Source organism: Neofelis nebulosa, chromosome 6, assembly GCF_028018385.1.
Source record: "Neofelis nebulosa isolate mNeoNeb1 chromosome 6, mNeoNeb1.pri, whole genome shotgun sequence".
In the NCBI taxonomy this organism is placed as follows: domain Eukaryota; kingdom Metazoa; phylum Chordata; class Mammalia; order Carnivora; family Felidae; genus Neofelis; species Neofelis nebulosa.
Window position 1 is genome coordinate 26,368,700 of NC_080787.1, and position 27,608 is coordinate 26,396,307.

Here is a 27,608-nt window from a genome sequence, read left to right on the forward strand (position 1 = left end):
GCTGAGATATGGGGGAACAGCATCCAGAAGTGCGGGTCCTTTGAGGCTCTGTGGGGGTCTGTGAATATCCTTAATACGGGTGCTTAAACCAAGCCCAAGGATTTGGCTTTCTCAAAAAAGCAAGTGACAGAGAAAAAAGAAGAAACTGAGATTTAAAAAATTTTTTTTCTTAATGCTTTGCTTTGTACCAAAGTCACTGATTTCTAAAGGTACCAACAAACTCATCTGGTACTTACTTTTGATTAGAATGGTGCAGGCTTCTGCTTCTACAGACTTAAGAAATCTCTATCCCTGACTTAGTTCATTGGGACAAACTAAAATGGCCCCAAAGGTCCCTGGTGTTTGAAAATCCCCGAGGCTGCCACACCATAAGCCCCCCTTAGTTCTCAGTTTCTATTTAAAGAGCCATTTACACTTGCACGTGCGTATTTTGTCACACCTCAGATGGAGAGGGTTTGAAGGGCAGACATCAAGGCTTCTGGCGCCACGAGGTATATGGTCTCTCCCAGGACAAGGTGGAACATGCCAGTGTACATAGGCCCTTCGGCCTGCTTTCTGCTCTGGACTAAAACAACTTGGTGGTTAAAAGCAAGGAGTCTGGGGTCCTTTAAACCCTGGTCCCAGTCCCGCATTTTGCTCTATGGTCTTGGGCGGAAGGGTGTTAAATTTCCTAAGCCTCAACTGCTTTACCTGTGAAATGGGGTCAGTAACAGTATCTATCCTGTAGAGCTGTTGAAAGGACTGACGAAACACTGCAAGTGGTGCTTCCAGTGGAGTGGCTAGGACTCACTCTAGAGGCCCCAAGGACTGGGAGATCTGGATTGAGATCAAGCTCCCCTCCTTTCCTTTGCTCCAAAATGCCACGTATACATGTGGCAGCACAGGGAGCCCTCCTGGACAAGGATTACAGATGGAGGCCTAGAAGGGTAGTTGTTTTTCACTAATAGTCCAGAATTTTGCCATGAGAAGTGAAGTGGTCAATACTAGCCTGGGAAACACGTGTCCATGTTGTAGATGTTTCTCAGGGAGTCAGCCCACCTCCTCCGCAAAGGCTCCCAGGGACCCTGAGGGCCTAAGGTCACAGTTCCTTCTCCTAAGCAATTTTTATTTTGCTCTAAGTGTAAAAAATAACCAACTGCTTTGGTTTGAATCACTCCTCTCAGGGAGTATGGGTCAAACAACAAGCCATGGTACCAACTTGGCCAAAGTTGGAAATGGCTGAGTTAGGAGTTAGTTAGGATTCTTGTTTTCTTGACACATGCAACAACTTGTATGGATCTCAAGGGCATTAGACTGAAAAAAAAATCTCAAAAAGTCACATACTCTATGATTCCATTTATATAATATTCTTTTTTTTAATTTTATTTTTTTATATTTACATCTAAATTAGTTAGCATATAGTGCAACAATGATTTCAGAAGTAGATTTCTTAATGCCTCTTACCCATTTAGCCCATCCCCCCTCCCACAATCCGTCCAGTAACTTTCTGTTTGTTCTCCATACTTAAGATTCTCATATGTTTTGTTCCCCTCCCTGTTTTTATATTATTTTTGTTTCCCTTCCCTTAGGTTCATCTGTTTTGTCTCTTAAAGGCCTCATATGAGTAAAGTCATATGATATTTGTCTTTCTCTGACTAATTTCGCTTAGCATAATATTCTCCAGTTCCATCCACGTAGTTGCAAATGGCAAGATCTCATTCTTTTTGATTGCCAAGTAATACTCCATTATATATATCTATATATAGATATAGATATATAGATATAGATATATAGATATAGATATAGATATAGATATAGATATAGATATAGATACACACACACACACACACACACACCACATCTTCTTTATCCATTCATCCATTGATGGACATTGGGGCTCTTTCCATACTTTGGCTATTGTTGATAGTGCTGCTATAAACATTGGGGTGCATATGTCCCTTCAAAACAGCACACTTGTATCCCTTGGGTAAATACCTAGTAGTACAATTGCTGGGTTGTAGGATAGTTGTATTTTTAATTTTTTGAGGAACCTCCATACTGTTTTCCAGAGTGCCTGCACCAGCTTGCATTCCCACCAACAGTGCAAAAAGAGATCCTCTTTCTCCGCATCCTCGCCAACATCTGTTGTTGCCTGAGTTGCTAATGTTAGCCATTCTGACAGATGTCAGGTGGTATCTCATCGTGGTTTTGATTTGTATTTCCCTGATGATGAGTGATGTTGAGCATTTTTTCATGTGACTGTTGGCCATCTGGATGTTTTCTTTGGAGAAGTGTCTATTCATGTCTTTTGCCCATTTCTTCACTGGATTATTTGTTTTTTTTGGATGTTGAGTTTGATAAGTTCTTTATAGATTTTGGATACTAGCCCTTTATCTGATATGTCATTTGCAAATACCTTCTCTCATTCCGTCTGTTGCCTTTTAGTTTTGCTTATCGTTTCCTTCACTGTGCAGAAGGTTTTTATGTTGATGAGGTCCCAGCAGTTCATTTTTGCTTTTGTTTCCCTTGCCTCTGGCAATGTGTTGAGTAAGAAGTTGCTGCGGCCAAGATCAGAGAGGTTTTTGCCTGATTTCTCCTCAAGGATTTTGATGGCTTCCTGTCTTACGTTTAGGTCTTTCATCCATTTTGAGTTTATTTTTGTCTATGGTGTAAGAAAGTGGTCCAGGTTCATTCTTCTGCATGTCACTGTCCAGTTTTCCCAGCACCACTTGCTGAGAGACTGTCTTTATTACATTGGATATTCTTTACTGCTTTGTCAAATATTAGTTGGGTACACATTTGTGGGTCCATTTCTGGGTTCTCTATTCTGTTCCATTGATCTGAGTGTCTGTTCTTGTGCCAGTACCATACTGTCTTGATGATTACAGTTTTGTAGTATAGCTTAAAGTCTGGGATTGTGATGCCTCCTGCTTTGGTTTTCTTTTTCAAGATTGCTTTGGCTATTTGGGGATTTTAGGATATTTTAGGATTATTTGTTCTAGCTCTGTGAAGAATGCTGGTGTTACTTTGATAGGGATTGCGTTATGTAGATTGCTTTGGGTAGTATCGACATTTTAACAATATTTGTTCTTCCTATCCAGGAGCATGGAATCTTTTTCTAATTTTTTGTGTCTTCTTCAATTTCTTTCATAATCTTTCTATAGTTTCCAGTGTATAGATTTTTCACCTCTTTGGTTAGATCTATTCCTACGTATTTTATGGTTTTTTGTGCAATTGTAAATGGGATTGATTCCTTGATTTCTCTTTCTGTTGCTTCATTGTTGGTGAATAGGAATGCAACTGATTTCTGTTCATTGATTTTATATCCTGCAACTTTGCTGAATTCATGAATCAGTTTTAGCAGTTTTTTGGTGGAATCTTTTGGGTTTTCTATATACAGTATAATGTCATCTGCGAAGAGTGAAAGTTTCACCTCCTCCTGGCCGATTTGGATGCCTTTTATTTCTTTGTGTTGTCTGATTGCAGAGGCTAAGACTTCCAATACTATGTTGAATAACAGTGGTGAGAGTGGACATCCCTGTCTTGTTCCTGACCTTAAAGGGAAAGCTCTCAGTTTTTCCCTGTTGAGGATATTAGCGGTAGGTCTTTCATATATGGCTTTTATGATCTCGAGATATGATCCTTCTATCCCTACTTTCTTGAGGGTTTTTATCAAGAAAGGATGCTGTATTTTGTCAAATGCTTTCTCTGCATCTATTGAGAGGATCATATGTTTCTTGTCATTTCTTTTATTGATATGATGAATCACATTGTTTTGCAGATATTGAAGCAGCCCTGCATCCCCATTTATATAATATTCTTAAAATGACAAAATTATAAAGATGGAAAACAGAGTAGAGGCTAAGGGTTGGGGGGGAAGACACTCGAGGGGAGACACTCGAAGGAAGCATGAGGGAGTTCTTTTCACAATAGGATCATTCTGTATCAGATGCCAGTGGCAGTCACGCAAATCCACACATACGGTATAACAAGACAGAGCTGTGCACCTGTGCGCATGCACACGTGAGCAACTCACTGCTTTGCTTTGCAGGAGTTATGACACAGTTAGCATTCAAGCAACAGGCCAGTGTCCTAACTTTTTCAAAGTTGGAAATTACTAGGTTAGAGGTCAGGATTCTTGTTTTGTCATTGTAATTTTTTTGGGGGGTGTGATGGGGGGACGCCATCTTTCACTGTATCTAAAATCGAGGCATCACGGTGTTTTAAAAACCAAACCAAACCACTGCAGAGAAGGAAACCACATGTTACAACTCACTGCCTGGTGTGTTAGCATTCTGCCAATTCAGTGGTGACTAGATGGTAAATGATCACCAAAGAGGATCTGTATGATGCAATATGTTTCAGTATCCCCCCCACCCTTTCTCTCTCTCTCTCTCTCTCTCTCTCACACACACACACACACACACACACACGCATGCACTCACACACGCACACACCTGATGTCCCCCGCCCTGAGGTTTCCCAAGGGCTGACACTCCGTGACTTTGAACCTCTCGCCATGGTGAATGTCTGTTCTGCCGATGCTCAGGCTATGTGCACTGGTGGTTAAATATTTTGAATGCAACTCATGACTCCTAGGTCTTGTATCCCACAGAATAAAAACAACAAGAACAACAACACAATGAAATAAATGCACAACCCTTCGATGAAAGTTTTATACTTTTAGGAGTCTTGCAACTTGCAATTTTTTTTTCTAAATGTAGGGTTTGTGATAAGTATTTCGAATTTAACTGCTGGAAAGAAATCTGTGACTAGCTTCGTGACTTGTAACTAACTCTTCTTGCTGTTACCATATGGTGTTTCCTTTAATAAAAACATTTTGCAGAAATAATGATAAAAAATTACTTTAAGCTTTTATAAAAGTTAGATGTTCCTGGCAATAAAAACACTCCTTATAATGAGGTAGATAACTTTGCATGTGGTAAACAGGAAAAACTCTGCTGACCTTGCCACTTTATCTCTAAGTGAAAATGATGCAATCCATTTGTGTCATTCATTCTTAGACATTTCCTGAATCTCTCATTCACTGACCTCTTATTAGACTGCAGGGACATACATTTAAGGTTCCTGTTCTATTCATGTATCCTCTAGGATCCTGTTTCCTTTGACTGTTTGCAACAGAACAACATATTCTCTATCTTCAGAGCTCTGAGCCATACTGTGTGTCAGTTCTGATGAGTTTAGCTGAATGGAGCCAAAAGAGCTGACCTGGCTTAAACACATTAAAAAACTTCTTGGAGGCGTGCAGACCAAAGCAGCTGTGAGTGATGGCAGGGAGAATTTGGCCTCTCTCTTCTTTCTGTCCCACCATCCTTAGCAAGCAGGCCTCTGTCTTTATGTGCATTCCCTAATGGCTACGAGATGGCTGCCCCTTCTCCAGGCCTCCCATCAGCTCTGCGGATAGACAGGAGAAGAGTTGCCTGGAAAAAGGCCAAAGGGATGTCCTAGGCAAAAAGCCTTTTAGGAAACCTCATCCAGAAACTTCTCCTTATTCTTTGGCCAGAGTTGGGTTGCACAGCCACCTCTAAGCCTGGGATAAGAGAGTCATGGATGAGGTTAGGTCAGCCAACCAATACCGTCTTCTGCTCACACCACTGCAGAGAGGAAGGAGGGATGAGCCTGTTTTCTTATAGGATCTTATTTCTGAAGGGCCTTCGCTTCCCCCACTGCCTTTTAAGATGCCTGTGAGTCGTTTTGAGTGTACATATGTGAGGTCTTGGTTGCTCAGCTTTACCTTTATAAGAACTAACTGTGCGATATTCCTTCTTGTGAGCCTGACTGTGTGGCTCATGTATGGAACCTATGAACTGTGATTTCATGTCCTTATGTTAGTTCACAGGGCAAAGTGAAAGTAGAGTAAGTTTAAATAAATGTCTTTACCCCCAAATCATCTGGCTTAGAGTGGAAGGAGGGAGGGTCCAGTCTCAGGCACGAATGGGTATTGTAGGGATAGAAAAGAGATGAGACAGAGGGTATGCAAGTTATTCTACACTACAGATGTGGAAACAGTAAATTGGTTTCCTATGTATTTAACCACCACTCTTAGGTAACTCTCCCCTCTGGGTTGAAAAAGAAGTGTTCTAGCAATTATGATGGTTTCAAATTTATAAGAGTTGAATTCATGCCGGTCTGCATTGAAAAGTTCTGTGGCCACTTCTATAATAAATAGCCAGGGGTACATATAGTTTAAAAAGTCCCTTGAGGTTAAACTGAAAATATGTTTCTCGCTTTTGTTTCAAAACTATCATGATCACTGGGCTTTTCGCATTTTAATATAATCCACAAAATAATCAGCAGGCATGTCCTGGAATAAATGTGGACTAAAAATTTCCTCTAAAAGGCTTCTCACCCCATTGTGTTGGTCTTTCTAGATCTTAAGAGTTGTAAATAGTGCGATTATGTCAGTTCTTCAGAGATGTGAATGTACTACCTGTGGTAGCCAGTCTCTGAGGGGCCCCCAGTGATCCCCACCTCCTGCCATTCACACTCTGTGTGGTCTCCCTGCCACCTGGACCAGGGGTGGTCTGTGTGGCACACACTACGGCAGAAGTGATGATGTGTTACGTCCAAGGGTAGGCTATGAAACACATCATGGCTCCTGTTCCCTCTAGTCACTCACTCATGGACGCCAGCTGCCATGCTGCCCTGTGGAGAAGGCCACATGCCAAGGAGTATATGACTTCTGACCAATGGCTTGGGAGGAACCAAGGTCTCCTGGCACAGCCAAGAGAGTGAGCTTTGAAGGGGATCCTCTAGCCCCCGTCAAGCCTTTAGATGATACAGTACGAACCCCCACCCCCACCTCAACATCTTCACTACAATCTCATGACAGAACCGGAGCCAATATCACCCAGTCAAGACACTCACTCTCTAATTCCTGGCCATAGAAACTGTAAGAGAAGAAAACATTTGTTGTGTTCAGCCACACTGTTTTGGGAGTAATTCATTATGCAGCAATAGATAACTGATCTACTAACCTTCCCTCTTCTGAATGGTTCAAACTAGCTTTGCAATCATCTTGAGAATAGCTTCCTAAAAGGGGGAACATCAATGTCATTGTGACACCCAACCTTCCTCACTATTTTGGAAAGTTAACATGACACACTATAGAGCACGGTGTCACAGACAGGGCCAGACCTGCAGGGTGTGTTCAACAGGCAGGGGGTGAACACAACTTGCCAAAGAGTGAATCTAGAGGTTTAGGACATAGATAATATCCTATTTACTACAATCCCTAAAGTAACAATATTCAGAGGCTTACAATGGCCTTTTAGACTTTGCACGGCTCTACGAGTAGGCAAAGAATTCCTGAGAGAAAAGAGCCAAGGGTATATGATGTCCTATCAATTATAACTACAATTAATCACTTATGCACTGATACTTTACACCATTATTTCACCTAATCCTCCCAACAATCCAAGGAGAAATGGAGGTCCAGTGAGGACAAGTAATTTGAGGGCATGAAGTGATGGAACCACAATTTGGGCCAGGAGCTTTCTTACTATGAAGCCCTATTCCTTTAATCACTAAACTCCCCACATTTTCCCTGGTTCAGCCCACCAATGGGATCTTGTGAGCCACCCACAGAAAGTACAGGGTAATGGAAGGAAGACATGGGAATGGCAGTAGACAGAATCAGAGAAGTAGGAAGATTACAGTTCTGCCACTTATTAGCTCAGTGACCTCGAGTAAGTCACTTAACCTTTCTGAGTCTTTCATGAAGAATGAACAATTCTATAATGAATAGCCAGGGGTACAGATAGTAAAACAAAAACAAAAACAAAACCCCTGAGGCTAAACTGAATATATGTTTCTAGCTTTTGTTTCAAAACTAATAACTAATAATCCTTTTTGCATTTTAATATAACCTGCAAAATAGCCAGGAGATGTGTCTGGACTTAATCTTCTGAAAGGCTGCATACTTTATTGTGATGGTCATTTTAGAGGCCAACAGTCATGAAGTAGAGGAAGAGAGGAATTATCTATCTATAGAAAGACACAGTATCCTATCCATTCAACTGTCCATCTGTCTGTCCATCCATCCATCCATCCATCCATCCATCCATCCATCCATCGATCCATCCATCCTTTTGTGGAGGAACTCTCTAGGCTCTAATTACTTATCCTCATTTTTTGGGTGAATCTCCCTATGTATAAGGTGAGTATAACACCAATATATATATATCAAAGGATTATTATGAAGATTGAAATAATTTATATAAAGCATTTGAAGTATTGTCTGGTCATATTAAGTGCTGTGGAAATGCTCCCTATTGTCATGGTCATCATCAGCACCATCGTCTAAGGAGAGAGACTCCAATCTGATGGGTCAGATTCCAGGACACAGCCTGAGTGACGAAACTGCAGAGTGAAAATGGCACCTCAGGGACATGGCTCTCCCTGATGCCCTCCTCGTGCTATCTCACAGTGCAAAGAAGATCAAAGGCCCAAGGCCTACTCCCTAATTCCATGTACTTAGAGTCCTAAAGAAGACCAACTCTTTTTTCCTGCTTGGGAGGAGAGCTGGCCACATCTTCTTTTCTCAGGAGAACATGCATTCAGGACCCCACTCTCTTGTCCTCCAGTAGTACAACAAATCTTAAATCTAGTTTGGGGGGTGAAATAGGTCTCTTAGGCCTCTAGGATAGGCCTCCTGCTCCAGCCCAGCTTTCCAGAATTCCCAGAAAAATCTGTCAGACTACATTCTCCATTGCTCATCATGTTCAAATCTGCCGATGGAACTTGCAGCTACCGTCTACATTCAGTGTTGGTAATCCCAAACCCCTTAGCTATAACACCAATGTAGCACTTTTGAATCCCATGGTTATACAACAGCAACAATGATTATAATAGCTGGTATTTCTTGTGGATTTACTATGTGCTAGACATTCATATATCTATCAATTCATTTAATTCTTACAACTCTGATGAAGAGGCTACTACAATCCCTATTTCATACATGTAGGAAACAGAGCTCAAGAAGGTTACTGATTTCACAGGTTACATATCAAGTAACTAGGCTGGGAACAGAACCTGGGTCTCTCTGACTTCAGAACCAGTGGTCCCCACTGCTGTGGGGGTCTATCAATATATAGCAGCTACAGGCTCTCAGGCTTGATTACACAACACCGAGAAAAAAATCACATCAAAGAGTAAAGTATAGACTCCAAGGTTTTGACAAAAGTTCTGCTTTGGGCTACTAATCTTTTCATTCATTCATTCATTCATTCATTCATTCATTCATTTATAGAGTAAGTGAGTGAGCTGGGGATGGGCAGAGAGAGAGGAGAGAGAATCCTAAACAGGTTCCTCACCACCAGTACAGAGCCCGTGGTGGGGCTGGAACTCACGAACCATGAGATCATGACCTGAGTCGAAACCAAGAGTCGGACTGCTTAACTGACTGAGCCACCCAGGATCCCCATCTGGGATACTATTCTTTTCTTTTTCTTTTTCTTTCTTTCTTTCTTTCTTTCTTTCTTTCTTTCTTTCTTTCTGAGAGAGAGGGTACAAGTGACAGAGGGGTAGAGAAAGGGAGGGAGAGAGAGAGAGAGGCAGGGCTCAAACTCACTGGATGCAGGACTCCAGCTCACAAACCATGAGATCATGACTTGAGCCAAGGTCAGATGTTTAACTGAGCCACCCAGGCACTCTGGGTTACTATTCTTATATATTCTTGGGCAAAGGTGGTTAGATTAAAAAATGGGACAATCAGTGTGACTATGGAAATCAGGGTGTGGCAGTGGCAAGGAGGAGAAATAAAACATTATAAACCCAACTGGCTCTACGAAATGTTTTTGATATTTTAGAAAGAGAGTCAATGGTTAGGATGGAAAAAACAACAACAACCATCTTTTTAGAGTAAAAATCTCCTTTTTTTTAGACCATGGTATTACAAAAGTTTAAAGAAAATGTGCCATGAGATTTCCTGCTCTAATTTGCAATGATTCAGGACACACTTCACTTAGATCGGGAAATGATAAGCATGTGACCCACATAGCTTCAATTTCCTCTGTTGAAAACCAAATCCCATTTTCACTTGTGGGCATTTCATTCATCTTTGCTTTTTTGGTTTTTTAATTACATAGCAGAAAGCGCTACTGTAATTTCCTCCCTGCGTAACGACAGCATTATTCATCAAGAAGCTTTTAATTCTATACAGCAATTGCTTCTCTTCAAAAATCTGCTTTCAATCTCCACAGAGGCAGGAGGGTGTGATTTTTTGACCCTAAGGTTAATTGTCTGCAAATAAGTTAAAATCACACAAAACCTCATCCTGGGAGAAGGGAATGCGAGCCTGACCCTTCACTTTACCTGCCTTATTGTTAGAGGTGGTATGGGATTGAGCTGGGGCAGGGCAGCCAGACCCTGTGGCATTCCTTGTCTGTCCCTCTGGACCTTGATCTGTGAGGGAGGGGCAGGACCATCTCTTCCACGGCTGTAATTTATTTTATTTCTCTAAATTTAATTTATTGTCAAGTTAGCTAACATACAGTGTATACAGTGTGCTCTCAGTTTGATTCATCGCTTACATACGACACCCAGTGCTCACCCAACAAGTGGCCTCCTTGCTGCCCTATCACCCATTCCCCCCACCCCCATCAACCCTCAGGTTGTTCTCTGTATTTAAGAGTCTCTTATGGTTTGCCTTCCTCTCTGTTTGAGGGCTCACATGGTACCTGGCTCATGGGAAGAAGTCGATAAATGATTGCAAAAGTGATCTGAGTTGAAAGAAGAGTGAATGGAGGACTGAGCTCTGAAGCATTCCTGACTTTTGTTTTTAAAGTTCTGTGTATGAAAAGATCCTATTTCTGGAGGGAAAAAAGGAGAGAAGCAATGAGGAGATTCACTAGGGGCCCTCAGGGGACTAGTGACCAGGACTGAGGAGTGAGGCTGATCTGGGAGGAAAGTCTGATGTGCCCATGGGATCCGGTGTCTTCTTCCCAGACTCTTCCCTCCCAATTGCACCACCAATAACATCCATCTTCTCTCCAGTGATGGGCCCAACTCTCACTTCTTCATTTGTTTCACTGTAATTAAAAACCACTTCTGAGTACACTATGTGTGGCCTGATATTGAACTTTGGCTGGAAGGGAATGGATAAGAATAATGGTTGCTAACATGTGTGGAGTACCCACTAGGCACCAGGGACACCTGCACGCGGTTTCAAGCATTAACCTCTCAGCCTCACGGCACCCCAGGGGGCTAAACGCCAGGTGATCCCTGCTCCCCAAGGGGGGCTTGCATGCTTCATCACTACAGCATCCACATGCACCCCTCGTTATACTTGTGTCTGGTGTCACCAGAACCATTTGTTGACATGTCTGTCACTTCTAAAGACTGCTCATTCACTTTTGTGTCCCCAACACCTAGCACACTGGCTGGTACATGACAGGTGCTATATAATGTTTGCTGTGTTATTTAAGTGGCTTCTTAAATCCAACAGGGAAAGAAGCACATTAGGAAGCAATGCAAAATTGTACACACAGTTCCAGAGGGGCAGAGTGCAGGCAGGGGCCTGGGCCAGTGACACACACTTGGAACCTTGCGGGTTAAGGGGCAGCTCTGCAAGCCTGTCACAGCCATGGGGTCAGCAGGACCCCTGAAGAGGACAGCAGCAGAGGAGGCAGCGATTGTGGGAAGGCAGGTTCTCCTCATGTGGGTGACACGAGGCAGGGTCTTGGTGCAGTCCAGACGACACATGATGTGATAAATCACTGTGGGCCATCGAGCAGATAAAGGTTCCCAGCTGTGGCTAACAAATGTTGAGGACCTGAGAGGGACCAAGGGGCCCTATTTTTATGATCTTCAATTTTTAATGGGAAAGAATGTCTGAGAAGACGGAGATCAAACAGTGTGCCCCAACATGATGGCCGCATAGGCTTCTAATGGAATTTCGGTGCAGAGGGACTTTGAGCTCCAGTAGACAACACAGCCCAACTTCTGCCCCTTGGACAGGACACTACCCACAGAAGAATATGCAGAACATCAAAGGGCAGGACTAAGTAAAACTTCTCACGAGAAACCACACCCCTGCCTGTGAAAAATGCTCCATCACATAGGATCTATGGCTCCTACTCCAGGGGGCAGGGGCTGATGGCCTGAGTGTGCTGGGAAGAGCACTGGGCAGGATCTGGGGCATGGGGTATTGAGGATCTGGGGTCCTACTCCCAGCAGAGAAAAGGGAAAGTTTTGTGGGCTGTATGGAGAGAGGGAGGACCCACAAAGAAAAAGAGAAAGAAGGGAAAGGAGGAGGGCAGGAGGAGGAAAAGAAAGTGGGAGGAGAGGTGTTTTCCTCTGAGTGGTGGTCCCTGGGGTCTGTCTCATTTCCCAGCTTCTTCATACCTTTTTAAAAACCCTTATGCCCCAATTCTTTTAAATGCCCAATGTCTGTCACCTTCTCAGGTCAGCTGAATTTCCAAGAGTTATTGGTCTACCTGGGGCGGGGCGGGGGGGGGGGGGCGGGTAGGGTAGTCACACTTGCGTCCAGGTCTCAGTGCTTTCCCCACACAATGAGCATGTAGCCTCAGAGTCTGTGCTTGCAGAGACTGCTTGGGTCGGTATACCAGCTCTACCTCTTAGTTGCTGTGAGACATGAAGCAAGTTACTTAACCTTGCTGTGCTTCAGTTTCCTCATCTTTAATGTACCTTCTAGGGCTGAGTGACTAATTGAGTTAACCCATGTGAAGCTCTTAGACTATAAGAAGCACATAATAAAGTTACTAATAGCAATGATTTGGGGAGGCAAATTTACTATTAACAGAAGAACCATTTAATAAGAGTGATTAAGTGAAGACTTAGCTCATGACCTCTGAAAGATCACCAGCTCATAGTATAATCCATCCTTTGTGAAGAACAGTTTTGTCAGTTGTACAGGAGTTCTTAGAAGGAGTCTTAATTTCTCTCTCCCGGCCTTGTGCTCGGACATACAAACCGATGATAATGAATTACTGCCCTATGACATATCTTGGGTAAATAAATCCAAGGAAAACAGTTCTAGTTGGACAAAGATCCCTTTGACCCTGTAAATCCTCATTCTTTATAGACTGATCTAGGCCTGGGGTTGGTTGAAATCATCTTCCTAAGGACTGACCCATATGTGTCTCTCTTTTCCAGTCTCCCTTCCCCCTGGTTCTCAAAAACAGAAGCATCTATATCCTCCTCCCAAGCATCTTCTCCCAAACATTTAGTGCCTTCGATCTCCTGCTGTTTCCTCATTAATCGTCTCATCTATCTTCAATCTCTCTTTCTCCCTGAAAAAGGCTCATATTTCTCTCAAAAAATTTTTTTTAAAGGAAACTCTTTTACAGTGCTTGTTTTCACTGAAAAAGTTATTGAAATGTAATATACTTCTTGCCTCTACCCTCAGTTCCTAAGTATGGGGGCTCCATTAACACCATTCTCCTATAACTATGTATTTAAGTCTCTGGTGACCTTCAGTGTACACCAGAGAGTCCTGTAACTCCATCTTCACTCATCTAGACCTTTTTGAGCATGTCAAAATCAACCCTATCTTTCCCTCTGAAACTTCTCTCAGCCTCTCATGACCCTGTGTTCCTGGAAACCTTAGTAAGCTTCTGACTGTTCCTTCTTGGGCTCTGGATTTGCGCTCTCTTACAACCTCCTCACCTGCTCCCATATACGGCCTGCCTTACCTTGATGCGGGTGCTCCCAAAGGACCTATCCTTGGCACTTTTCTCTTCTCTGCCCTCCACTTTGTCCAAGCACATGGTTCAAGTGACCACCTCTATGTAGAGAACCTGGGTGCTGACCTCTCCTGCAAGCCCACATTCCCCAACACCTGCTCAGCACCTCCAGCTAACTGTATGTCTATGGGGCTCAGTCTCAAGCTAGTCCAAACTGAGTCACCCCCTCCTTCCATGCCTGTGCATCTCCCTGGGTGCCATCACTCTGATCATGGCCCATCATTCTCCCAGGCACCCAGATACTCTCAAAGACATGGGATCACCTTAGACTCTTCACTTTCTCTGGCCTCCACTTCTAAATCTTATCAATCCTGCAATCTCAGATGCACACCTCCTCTTCTCAGTGCTCATTAAACACATCCCAATTCAGTCCCTCCTCAACAGCTTTCGGCCTTTGCCTTCCACTCAGAATCTCCACCATCTGTTTTTCCCCAACTCCAAGCCATCATCATCTCCACAAAGCCCAGTCTAATCCTGGTCCTGCTCTGTGTCTCACGAGTTGGGCACTGCTTTCTCCTTTCCTACATACAGATGGAGAGAGTGAGGTTCACGGAAGTTCAGTCTAAGGTCAGTAAGTAGGAGAGCCAAAATTTAAATTCAAGAATGTCTAGCTCCAAAGGCACTATTGTTCCATGGATGGATTGTTGGCTGGTGAGCTGGATAGACAGATGGATGGGTCAATGGGTAAAGAGGTGAATAAATGAAGAAATAATAAGCAGAGTTTGGTAACTAAGAACAACCCATCCCACCAAGTGGACTGGCATATGTTTAAAATGGGAGGGCAGCCTTGGCATAATTCCTGTAGAGCAGTGGTTCTTAACAGGGTAAGTTTTGCTCCTCAGGGAACATTTGGCAAGATTTGGGGACATTTTCAGTTGTCACAACTGGCGTGTGTAGGGGGCATGTTGCTCATGGCATATGGTAGGTAGAGGCCAGGGAGGCCGTAAACATCCTGCAAAGCTCAGGACAGTGCCCACAGCAAAGACTTATCCGATCTGAAATGTCAACAGTGCCAAGCTTGACAAACCCTGCTTAAGAGTGATTCAGTGCCAAGTAGTATTCCATTTGTAGCAATGTGGATGGGATTGGCGGGTATTATGCTAAGTGAAATAAGTCAGTCAGAGAAAGACAGATACCATATGTTTTCACTCATATGTGGATCTTGAGAAACTTAACAGAAGACCATGGGGGAAAGGAAGGGGGAAAAAACAGCTACAGAGAGGGAGGGAGGCAAATCATAAGAGACTCAAATACTGAGAACAAACTAAGGGTTGATGGGGAGGTGGGGAGAGGGGAAAGTGGGTGATGGGCATTGAGGAGGTACCTGTTGGGATGAGCACTGGGTGTTGTATGGAAACCAACTTGACAATAAATTATATCTAATTAAAAAAAAAAGTGATTTAGGTCAATCCCTTGGGAAATAGGCAAGTTTTCTGAGGGTAAGTGAAGGAATATGATGAGTAATTTTATACTTGGAAATCTGTGCTTCAAAAATAAGCAAACAGGAAACAAAACCAAAGCATGGATGGCTTGTGCTTAAAAGAACAAGTGCCCACCCCTTGAGGGGAAAGAGAGAGAGGAGCCGAGGATGGAAACAGAACTCAGTACAGAGGAGTGCAGAGCATTGCCATAGATCCTAAACGTTTCCAAGAGAAAAATAAAATGAGCATATACTCACCTTTCAAAAACACATGCAGGTGGATGAGTGTTGCCTTTTCTGAACAACCCTCTCTGTTCCAAGACTGTGTGCCTATCCCTGCTTTCTTGTCCCCACCTCTTTGATATTCCTGCCCCAGTTTCCCCAGTGTTGTGCTCCCTGTGCAGTCCATGTCAGGCCGAGGGGCAGGCTCTGAGACTCCCGTGGCTGGGCTGGAGCTTTGGCTCAACCCAAAGCTGGTGTTGGCCAGCCGGGTTGCCTGGCCCTTGGCTCTACCTTTGGGACGGCCAAGGACACTCAATAGGCCCTCATGAGCCCTGCCAGGGGTTGACGGGACTCTGCGTCCACCTCACTCATTAGCACAAGCTACTCATTTTAGTTACCTTGAGAGGAAGTTGAGTCAACATACACTCAAAATCAACTCCATGTAGTGGCTGCATGGGCCTTGGCTCCTTCCTGCAGCAGCAAGATTGATTCTCCCTGGGACTGAATGCTTGCTTTGCTTAAGTGCCCCTTTCAGTTAAGTTGTGAGAAATGGAAATAATAGCCATCTGCAGGATGAGTGAACACTGCAGTGCTGAGAGTCCTCAGAACCTACCATCCGCTTCCTGGGTACAGACTGCAGCCTGGGCCATGGTCAAAAGCATGCTGCCCAGTGCTGGAGACAAGGGGGACCTTCAAAAGTCCACGAGAGAAGGACTGGAGAGCTCAGGCAAGGTTTCAGGTGGCTTCAGGGCGGACAGCTTCAACACAGCAGGGTCCCTTGATGGAAGGCAGGGCAGCAGAGAGCAGAGAATTTTACCAAAAAATATAGTTCACACTGGGCAACTACCTGGTTGTTTCCTGGAAAAGCCCAAGTACAGGAGGCTCACAACGGCCTGATAGCTCTCGTATTCTAAAACAAGCCTTCCATTTCCTTCCTCCAGCCAGGTTCTCCTGAAGTACAGTGAGCTGTGCAAACGGAGGCTTTCTTTATGATTTAGACCAATTCACTGCCAGTTATAGCTCTCCACAGCGCACGATGTGTTTTTCCTGTCACTTACTGCAGGGAGAGAATCATGTGAGTATGTTCTCAGTTTTGCCAACAGCAAAAATCATTTTGAAGAAGGCATTCTTTCTAGATGAATAGAATTATTATTCCCTATACTTCCTTGTCCCCTCCCCATCATGAATAAACAGTCATTTCAGCTTTAGCAAACCTCGCTTCAAAAATAGGCAAAGCACACACACACAAAAAAAAAGAAAGAAAAAACACCCGATAAAGCTGTAATGCTCTAAAATCCATAATTCGCCTCCAAATGTCACAATGTGAAAGCACCCGAGTCCCTTCCAAGCACATTAGTAAGGGACAGTAGGCCATTGCCAGCTATTAGACTACTTTGAAATAAACCCAAATGATTGCAAGCCAGGCATAATTCCTCTATTTAAGTTTCTCATGGAACTGCAACCCTGTGATTGCAAACTCCGGCTACCATTCAAAATTAACAAAGGATGCAGACACTGTCGATGAAACATTAATGACCAATTTGCAAATGTTCTAAGACCCCCTTCGTTCATCATGGGTTCATCAATGCAACACTCACCCATCTCTCTTTATTCTTTCAATTATTTAGCATCCATTAGCGCCCACAGTAGGCCAAGCTCCCATGACCTTTCATCTACATTACCTCCCCACTAACAGCTTCATTCACCTGGTGGCCCTTCTAACTGCACAGCGAATCGACCTTTGCCTTAAGGCAGGAAGCTCATTTAGAAATCATTCTCTATGGGCACCCCTTGCATTACATCTCCAAGTGCTGAGGACACAGGGCAGTGTGCAGATATGACAGAAGCTCGAGGAACTTTTCCAGGCTGTCCCAGTGCACTGGAGGAAAACATACCTGAAAATGAGATCCTTGTGGTACCTCAATCTGTGAATCCTTCAGACCCACTTTGTCTGACTTGATTAATTAACTCAGACATCTTTAAATATTTACCACATGCCTACAATAATGTTCTAAGAAGCACTGTCTCAGAGGGTGGAGGATACATAAGATGAGACAGGTAAAAGCATAGCAATGTCACAGCTGCTGTGGAGGGCTGAGCAGTGTTGTGGGTTCACAGCCAAGTTCTGATCACCCAGATATGGGGTCACCTCCACGTAAGTGGAGTTGGGGACCATGAAGGATTGAGGGACATGGAAAGGTCCTCCCCATTTCAAACGACTCCCCTTCGCTGCGTGTCCTAGACTCAAGTGCATCCTGAATCACAAAGACGGACACCAGACGGTGCCCTGAATGCACTTGCTTCACAGTTACCAGAAGCCCACCAGGGTAGCATTTCTGATCTTAAACAGGAAGTCCCTGACCTGGCCTTTCCTCCATTCTGGCCACTCAGCACCATGCCGTGACCTCTGAAAAGTGATAATGAATACAAATGACACCGCTACCATAGAGAAAGTAGCAGATGCTATGAAACAGGTATAAACAGAATGTTCCAGGAGACCAGTAGAGAGACAGAAAGCTCTTGGCAGAGGAACAGGGTCTGACCTCATGAAGGCAGTGGCATTTGAGCTAGCCATTGAATGATGGTTCTCTCCAATCAACTAATAGTGATTAATAACAACCCCAACCCCCCACCCCACAGAGCAGCCACTACTATTTACTGAGTAATTCTCTGGGTGCCAAGCACTGTATTCATGCTCTTCCTATTAGCAACAGCCCACAGGAAAACCCCATTTTACAGATGGTAAAAGCAAGGCTCAAAGAGGCTAAGGTCACACCATTTGCACACAATAATGATAAAGCTGGAATCTGAATCATGTTTGTTTAGCTGAGATCATCACTGTGATAGCCCGAGGATGTTACATGTTCATTCCATGTCACTCTGGAAGGGCCTTGGTTCCTGGGGAGTGATGTGGGTGCAGAACAGGGGCCCACTGCTGCTGAGAGCCAGTGCGGGAGCCACTGATTAGGAACTTCCAAAAGTAGAGAAGACGGGTGAATTCTGGGGCAAGAGCGGGGAGAGGGAGCCCCGGCTCTGGGGACTGTAGTCTCGTTAACTACTGATGCCCTCTACCCTTCCACAGCCTCCATGCTCTTCCAGAACAATGCCTGCTGGGCAGTGGGGGTCTCTTAGGCACCGGGGGGGGGGGGGCTCATGCTCCCTCCTTTCTTTTTACTGCTTTTCGCATATTCTTAAAACAATCACAGAAACGCTAAAAGAAAAGCAATTAATGTGCTCATGTCCCTTCTCATCTTAACACAAATGTTGTCACATGTCTGCATTTCTTTACAGTCCTTGCCAATATGTATCCCTATTTTCACACAGTTACGGGATGCACACACAATTTTAGGTTTTGTTTTATGTAACATTATTGTCTAAATATTTTCCTATTTGCTACAGTCTTCATAATTATCATCTTGATGGTGGGTTCCAGACATCAAATTTGCATCCCCCGCACAGGGGCCTGCTGGCTCCAGAGTGAGGCACTTGAAATTCACTCCCCAAATCTACATGTGGGAAGTACATCTCTGAACGTGCACACGTCCATTAAACACTCTGGTGAAGGGGTTCCAGATTGACCCAAGTGAGGATGAAAAAAAAAAAAATTTGAAAAAGAAAAAAAGGGCAAGGTTTCTATTTGTGTTTCAGCCGCAGGGGTGGAAGAAGAGGAGAGAATCTGGAGCTGGTGCCTTGGTGGGGGTGGGGGGAAGGGTAGCACAGCCAGACTTTTAAAGTCAAGCCTCCCAAGCCTGGTGTGCTCCACTGTGCAGTCACTTAACCGCTCAGATTCACCCACCTTCCTTCCAATTAAAGTTCCTAAAATAGCAACAATGACAATGCTGATAAGCATAATACAAGATGACACTTTCACAGCACTTTGTCACATGCCACGTGCTGTTCCAAGAGCTTCACATGTATCAGCTCATTCAATCTTTATAAGTATCTACTATTTTTTCCTGTTTTACAGATGTGGAAACTGAGGCACCAAGAGGAATAGGTAGGTCTTCCCACAGCTGGTGGCAAGGATTTGAACTCAGGCAGCCAGGCTGGAGAGTCCATGCTTGGAATCATTTCATAATAGCTGCCTCAAAACTCAGATTTCAATTCCTTCCCTGCTCAAAATTCTTTTCTCATCTCCCACTGATTATCAAATTCAGTTCCAACCCATTCGGCTGGCATTCAAGGCCCCACACAGCCTGCCTCCAAAGTCCCTTTCTAGCTTTCTTCCCATAATTCCCCTTCACACTTCTCCATTCCACACGTGAGGTACAAAGCATGAGCATGGGGTCCAAAGTATGACTGTTCTCAGCTAGTAATCCTTAGTCTCTCTTCCCTGTGTTGGCCTAGAATGTCCCCTGTTTCCACATATCCAAATCTTACCCGTTTTTCTACTCCAGGAGCTTTCTCTTCCCATACTGCTCAGCCATTCCTTGTCTGAGCTCTAGGAACCATGTACTGTGATACCTCCTTTCAACCTGGACACTGAACTCCATGCAGGGAAGGAGAAGAGGGCTTATGAGGCATAACATACAGCTGTACATGATACTCTCTCTCCTCATTAGTCCCTGCATCCCACCCCACTACCCCCACTTCACATTTTCCCTTCCCTTTGAGTTCAAGTCCATCCCATATTTCCGACTGACCTTCAAGGTCTGGAAGAAGTGGGTTTTGGAGGGCATTCTTCCTGCTGCTTCCTTCTAGGGTTTCTGAGTTTTTGAAGGAAGAAAAGTATGTTGACTGAGTATTTTTTCTCTTAGGTACAGTTCGTTAGAAATTGTCCTTCCAGCCAGAATCATAACACACAGGTGCATATTTCTACCTCCCTTAGGGCTGGTCAGGCCTTATTTATTATTAAACCTACCCCATCTGCTGGGCTAGCATGTAAGCTAACCTGTAACATTGGGAACAATCAGGGGCGATCTCTGCTCTAAGAAGGGAGCTGAGCACACCTCTGAGCAGGGATAGGAAAACTGCTGACTTCTCTCTCAACCCCACCAGGGCTCCACCCACTTAGAACCTGACCCCAAGGGAGTATGGCATGACCCACACTTCTTACCTAGTGTTATTCTTATTTGGGAAAATATCTTACATTGCCTACATGGACCTAAGCTTTTTAGAGGTAAGCTATTTTTATATCCCACATAGTACCTTGTAGAAAACCTGCCACTTGATATTCAACAAATGTTTGATGAATGAATGAATAGCTTTTTCCAAGAGGACCAATATGATAAACTCATGAAGAATTAGTAATAAACAATAATAAATTTATTAGAGATCCTAGTGAGTGAAATAAGGCAAGAAAACGAAATAAAAGGCATGGATTGAAAAGGAAGAGATACAATTCTCTTACTTACAGATGTCATGATTTGGCTACAATGATAACCCAAAATAATCTATTAAAAAAACTACTAGAACTTAGTAAGGTCACAAAACACAAAATCAATCTAAAAAAAAAATCTATATTTCTATAAACTAGCAATCAACAACTGAAAACCAAAATAATAAAAATGATGCCATTTGCAGTAGCATGAAAACACATTGAAATATGTAAGCACAAATATGAGAAAATAAGTACTAGATATGTGTGATTAAAAATATAAACACTGGCAAAATAAATCAAAGATCTAAATAAATGATGAGGTACATATACCACGATCATGGATTGAAACACAAAATATTTTGATGTTAATTTTTCCCAGACTACTATATATATTCAACACAATTCTAATCTGATTCTGAGCACAAGTGTTTGTAGAAATCAACAAGCTGATTTTAAATTTTATACGGAAAGCAAAGGAATACCCCAAACAGTTTTGTAAAAAAACAAAATTAGAGGACTGCACTACTTGATTTCAAGATGTCCTATAAAGCAATAGGAATCAAGCCAGGGTTGTATTAAATAAAGGACAAAGAAAAATAACCAGAATAGAAAACCCAAATAGACCTATATATGTGGTCAATTGATTTCTCAAAACAGGAGAAAAACAAGGAGAAAGGAGAGTGCTGAAACTATTGGATATCAACATGGTGCTGAAACTATTGGATATCCATAAGCAAAAAAAAGTAAAAAAGGAACCTCAATTCACATCTTGCACATTCTGCAAAAATTAACTCAAATTAACTTAAGTGTAAATCTAAAACCACAAAGCATCTAGAAGATAATATTTGTTATCCTGGATTAGGTAAAAATTTCTTAGATACAATGCCAAACATATGATTCATAAAAGAAAATATTGATAAACTGAATCTTAATAAGAAGAAAACAACTTAAGTAACAAAATGAACAAAAGATACGAAGAGACAATTTATCAAAGATATACAAATGGCAAATGAGCACATGACACTCAACATCATTTGATATTAACAAAATGCAAATTAAAAACAATAATTTATCACTACATCTATTAGGTTAAAAAACAAACGATCTGACAATACCGAGTGCTGGTGAGGATTCTAAGGAACTAGAAGTGTCATGCGTTGCTGGTGGGAATGAGAAATGGTACAGCCACTTTAGGAAACAGGGCAGTTTCTTACAAAGTTAGACATACATTTGCCATATGACCCAGAAATCCCACCCACTCTTGGGTATTGACCAAAGTGAAATGATAACTTATGTTCACACAAACACCTGCATGTGAATATTTACAGCAGTTTTATTTACATTTGCCCCAAACTGGAAACAATCTAAATGTCTCTCACCTGGAAAATGAAGAAACAAATTGTGGTTCATTAATACAATGGAATACTACTCAGCAATAAAAAGGAAAAAAAAAACCACTCACATACAACAACATGGAAAGACCTCAAGGGCATTATGCTAAATGAAAGGAACCAGATTCAAGAAGTTACATACTGCATGATTCCATTGCTATGACATTCTGGCAAAGGCAAATGCGTAGGGTTAGAAAATAGATCAGTGGGTGCTACTGGCTGAGAGTGGGAGGTAGGGTCGGCTAAAGGGTCTCAGGTCTGGCAGATTCCAAAACGCTGTAAAACAGAACTTAAATCAGGCAGTTCAGGGAAAAGTGTGCTGAAATTTACAACACTTGCCTGGCTTGGGCTCCCGTGGAACCCAGGGGGAGCCCTTCCCTTCTGACCTAGCGCACTCTCTTCCTGCCGCAGGTGAGTAACCCAGTGGGCAGCCCAGTGAGGGCTCTGCTGGGGGTTTCCACTGTCCTGGGGGAGTGTGCCTGTCACCAGCAGGGCCCCTCACAACTGAGACCTCCTGCTGTGGCTGCTTCTAAAATTCACTGCGAGCCACATTTTGGCCTAAAGCCCTGAAGCCTCTTTTCAGGAAGAAAGCATTGAACCTTCCAGTTTCATTTTGTTTTTTACTGCTTGTTCAAAGAACAATCATATAAAATAAAAATATCATCCTCAGGCAAGAGAATTTAATTCAAACATTCTTAAGAGTAGATTCAACAACAAACAAACCTGCCTCATTCTTGGTTTCCCCCGGTTACAGAAAGAAAAAATGGAAAGAAGCAGAGAGTATTTATGGGAACAAGAATTTTCACCTGCCCCTCACACATGACCAAGAAACTTTGTAACAAGCACTTTATGGACATGATCCTAGTACATCTTCCCAACAACCCGAGGTCAGGGATTCTGCTATTACCCCACCTTACAGATGAAAACACCGAGGCTGGAAGGATCAATACTGTGTCCAGGTTGCACAGTTCGTAGGGCATAAGGCAAAGATTTGAATCCAAGCACTTTTACCCCAAGGTCCAAGCTCTTAACCAGATGCTACAGTTGATATTTACACAGCTATGGTCAGAATGGGCTAGGAAGTTGCCTTTTGGTTTGTGAAGAAATGAAAAAGGTGTTAGATTTGTTTCTTCTCAACTCTTACTCTCTTTTTATATTAAACCCATATGCGCACACTTGAGTTAGTCATTATCTGTGCCTCCTGATGGACTCTTATGACTGACCCATTCGTGGCCTGCCTGCTTTCACTCACTCATCTGTTCTTAATAAGGTAAGATAATCAACACCCACAAAACCACCACTCAACATCAGAACTGGAACTTTGACAAGGAGCTATATCTCTCTGTGTGGTCTTCCCTGAACTGGTCCCCCTGACTCCCCTATCGGAGGTCATCGCAACTTTGAATTTCTGTTTACTGTCCTCTTGGTTTCCTTTTTATATAGCCTTATCACAACTATAATATTTTTAGAATTTATTTTTATTGTATAAAAAGTATCATGCTATATGTAATCGCTTGGATTTTTCCACTTATAGTCACAACTTTATTTTTTTAAGTTTATTTTGAGAGAGAGAGAGGGAGAGAGAGAACACATGCAAGTGGGGGCAGGGCTGAGCCTGAAGTGGGGCTTGATCTCACAAACTGTGAGATCATGACCTGAGCTGAAATCAAGGGTTGGTTGCTTAACCGACTGAGCCACCCAGGTGCCCCACATTCACACCTTTATAGCCAGCAGTTGGAATTTCAAGGCCAGCTATAGTCATCTGCAGAAGAAAGGAGGTATGAAGATGGGTGAAAACACACTTCCTGGGGGTAGTACGAGGTGGCTGTCACCTTTCACTCTGGCTCAATTCCCTCCAAGTCTTCATCAAACTTAGAATAAAAGCCAGCTCCTTACCTTGGTTTCTAAGGCCCAATCCAGTGTGGACCTGGACTTTCTCGCTGATCTTCCCTCACACTATGTCCTCCTCAGTCACTACGTTTAGTGACATGGTCCTCTTTCTGTTCTTCAGCCATTCTTGCTTCAGAGCCTGACTAGCTGTCCTGTTCTACCTGCTCTTAAGTTTCACCTGAAATGTTACCTTCTCTGAGGAGCCTTTCATGACCACCCAACCTAAAATAGCCCCTCTGATGCATAGCCCTGCTTTAGTTTGGTTATAGGATCCTATGCATTTTGAACAAAATTCTCTCTCTTGCCCCTCTATAAGAAGAAAGTCTTGTATAGGTCATCCTGAATATCTACTGTAGACCCTTTGGGGGCCCCCAAGACCCTTTTAGGGGTTTATAAGGTCAAAACAATTTCATAAGAATAAAGCCTTGTTTGCACTTTTCACCGTGTTGATATTTGTAATGTTGGTGAAAAAGCAAAGGTGGATAAAATCCATGAGCCCCTAATGCCGATCATGGTGGCAGTGGCATCGACATGTGACTGTGGCCATTCAATGTTTTTACCATTTCATACTTACAGGGAAAAACAACAATCCATTTCACTTAAGAATGCCTTGAAAGAGCAGTAAAAATGATTGCCTTTGTTACATCTTGACCTTGGAGTACATATCTTTTTGATAATCTGTGTGACTAAATGGGATGCCTGTCTGTTCCATACTGCGGTATGGGGGTGAAAAGCACGTCTGTGATCATTTGAGTTGTGAGACGAACTAGCAACTTTCTTCATGGAACACCATCAACTACTGACAGATTATGGCAGAAACTTTCTCAAAAGTGAATGACGTGGCCTGATAGTAATTTTTGGCAAGGATAAAAATCAAGCTTTCAAGTGAAAATCTGCATTTTGGAAAACTTGTATCGGCCAATGCTTCCTGATATTTAAGACGTTTCTGATAAGAATGGCAGTGATATTAATAAATGTGATTTTTTAACCTTAGAGAATGAAATGTGTCAACATTTGAAAGAGCTGCATAACTCAGTCAACCAATATCTTCCAACCGACTAATGCGAAATGTCACAAAAACATGCCTTTGTAAAAAATCCATTCAAATTGTATGATAGACTAATAGATTTTAACTTAACTAACAACAAGCTCAAGTGCAGCTAACTTTTAAGAAAGTACTACTTGCTGAGTTTTGGTGTAATACCAAAAAAGAATATCTACAATTTTCTCAAAAGGCTATTAAGACGCTCTCGCTTTTTCAGCAACATATGGCAAGGTCGGATTTTCTTCAGATACTTCAATTAAAACAACTTAGAATACCAAATTGAATGTAGAAGCAGATATAAGACACCAGCTGTTTTCTATTAAGCCAGACATTAATGAGATCTGAAAAATATAAATCAATGCCACTCTTTCATTACAATTTTGTTTTTTTATAAAAGTATATTTATGTTAACATGTAATAGCTTCCTTATTACCTTTATATGAGTTAATAAAATATTTTTAAATATCACATTTTAAAATTTCAATATGGTCAACATCAATAGATATATACCCCCCGCCCCCGCTTCAATATTTTTAAGAGTGTAAAGGGGATCTTCAGACTCAAAAGTTTGTGAATCTCCACTCTAGTGGCCAGCATATGCTGGGTACTTGATAAATGTTGTTAAATGAACATGCTAAAGACATATTCTCTTTACTTTGTATCTGTCCTCCCTGCTCTTTCAAAATGTTCCACAAAGCTTTCTCAGTGGCTCAAAGTATTAGAGTAAGACCAGCGATATGAGGACCCAGTGACAGGAGCATATAAGTCCCTGCAGAACTCAGAAGTTTCCCTCAGAATCACCATATGTGTCTCCAACTATTTTTTTATCCTTTCCTTTTCTTAAGTGCTTACGTCACATACAAAATTTAAAACTGGTTCTAAGTGTGTTTACTATGATTGCTTTAATTTTAACTACTGGTATTGCTGTAATATTGGTTTTTTTCTTTCTTTTTTTTGCTGTTGCACATTGAACATGCAGGTGATCTCACCACACTGCATGCTCAAGAGGAGCCTAACTGCCATTTAAAAATCACTTTTTTTTTAATTTTAGAGAGAAGGAGAGAGAGAGAGTGGGAGAGAGGGGCAGAAGGAGAGAGAGAGAGAGTGGGAGAGAGGGGCAGAAGGAGAGAGAGAGAATCCCAAGCAGGCTCCATGCTCAGCACAGAGCCTGATGCGAGGCTCAATCCCACGGCCCTAGGATCATGACCAGAGCCAGAATCAAGAGTCAGATGCTCAACCAACTGGGGCCACCGAGGTGCCCCTAAACATCACTTTTTAATAGGAAAGCACATGAGTTATTTTGAAAGTGACTCTCAGTCTTCTGGGAGACAGATGACATTGTGGCTGTGGCAATTTCTGTGGCATGACAGAGAAAGTTCACAGATGGCTTGCATCACACTAAAAGAAGTCACATTTGGAAGCTGTCTCATGTAAAAGTAAATACACTGTGCTACAGCTTTATAGATAAGCCAAATGATGTTGCAGAACCTGCCCTTGGAATTATATTATAAAGCTGTATGCTCTCTCCTCTTAGTGTCACATCAATGACAAACTAGTGACAGCCACAGGATTTGGCTGGCCACAAAACCAAGAACTTCAACCAGAATCCACATAAAGTTCTTTGTGTTGAGGCCTAAGAGAATGTCCACACACAAGGGCACTGATTGTACCCTCACAACTGCCATGCCCAGATTTTCCAAATAATGGTCTTCTGCTTTCAAAATCTCATGTTAGCATCTAAGTGTTCTTCTTCAGACAAGTATAACTGAATCAGCAGGTAAAACGGGTGCAGGGAGGCAGGAGACAAATCTCAGATCCTGACTATGTTGTGTAAACAATGTGCTCTGCACAAGTTGCAAGTGGTAAGGTTCCAAGTGGGGTTGGAAACACTCCTGAAAGCTTCCATAGGAAGACCAGGGACATACACTGGTTTAGGAGAACCAAAGATTCAATATGAACAAGAAGATTCTAAATAAAATTTCCCAGGGCACCTGGATGGCTCAGTTGGTTAAACATCCAACTTTAGCTCAGGTCATGATCCCATGGTTCATGAATTCGAGCCCCATCGGGCTCTGTGCTGACAGCTCAGAGCCTGGAGCCTGCTGTGGATTCTGTGTCTCCCTCTCTCTCTCTGCCCCTCCCCAGCTCGTGCTCTGTCTTCCTCTCAAAAATAAATAAACATTAAAAATTTTTAAATAAAATGTCCCTGTTTTTACAACACACCTAACATAAAATTAATAAACCAGAATTTAATACAAACATTTTACTTTCCAATCCAAAAAGGAGCCACACTGCTTTGGGCTGACAGATTTCACAGGCTCAAGCTTTCATTAACTATTCAGTTATGAGACACCTGGGGCCACAAAATGAGGGTGGAAAAGACCACATATTTTTTGGTTCAGTTAAATAAAAGAGGTTTGGTTAAAAGAAAAAGTTCAGCTTGAATTGTGAATGGTCATCCTTGAATTTGATATTCTGAATGTCCACCATTATACACTCAGAGTTACAGCCTGTTTCATCTGATTCATTGTTCAACAGTAGCATTATCTGAAAACCAGGAAGACACTAAACACTTATCCGCAAAAATGTGACCAACCTTGGCCATCACAGGAAA

The 27,608-nt window shown here is 42.6% G+C and overlaps 1 protein-coding gene across 19 annotated transcripts in view; it reads right to left on the reverse strand.

The window, feature by feature from the left end:
- FARS2 (phenylalanyl-tRNA synthetase 2, mitochondrial) overlaps positions 1-27,608 on the reverse strand; it is a 632,301-nt gene that overhangs the window by 118,555 nt on the left and 486,138 nt on the right. Inside the window, exon 9 of one of the 19 annotated variants that reach the window (XR_009262822.1) lies at positions 15,962-16,125. The exons of the other annotated variants lie outside the window; for them this stretch is intronic. The gene's annotated coding sequence lies outside the window, so the exon portion shown is untranslated. The remainder of the gene's footprint in view (positions 1-15,961; positions 16,126-27,608) is intronic. 19 annotated transcript variants of the gene reach the window in all.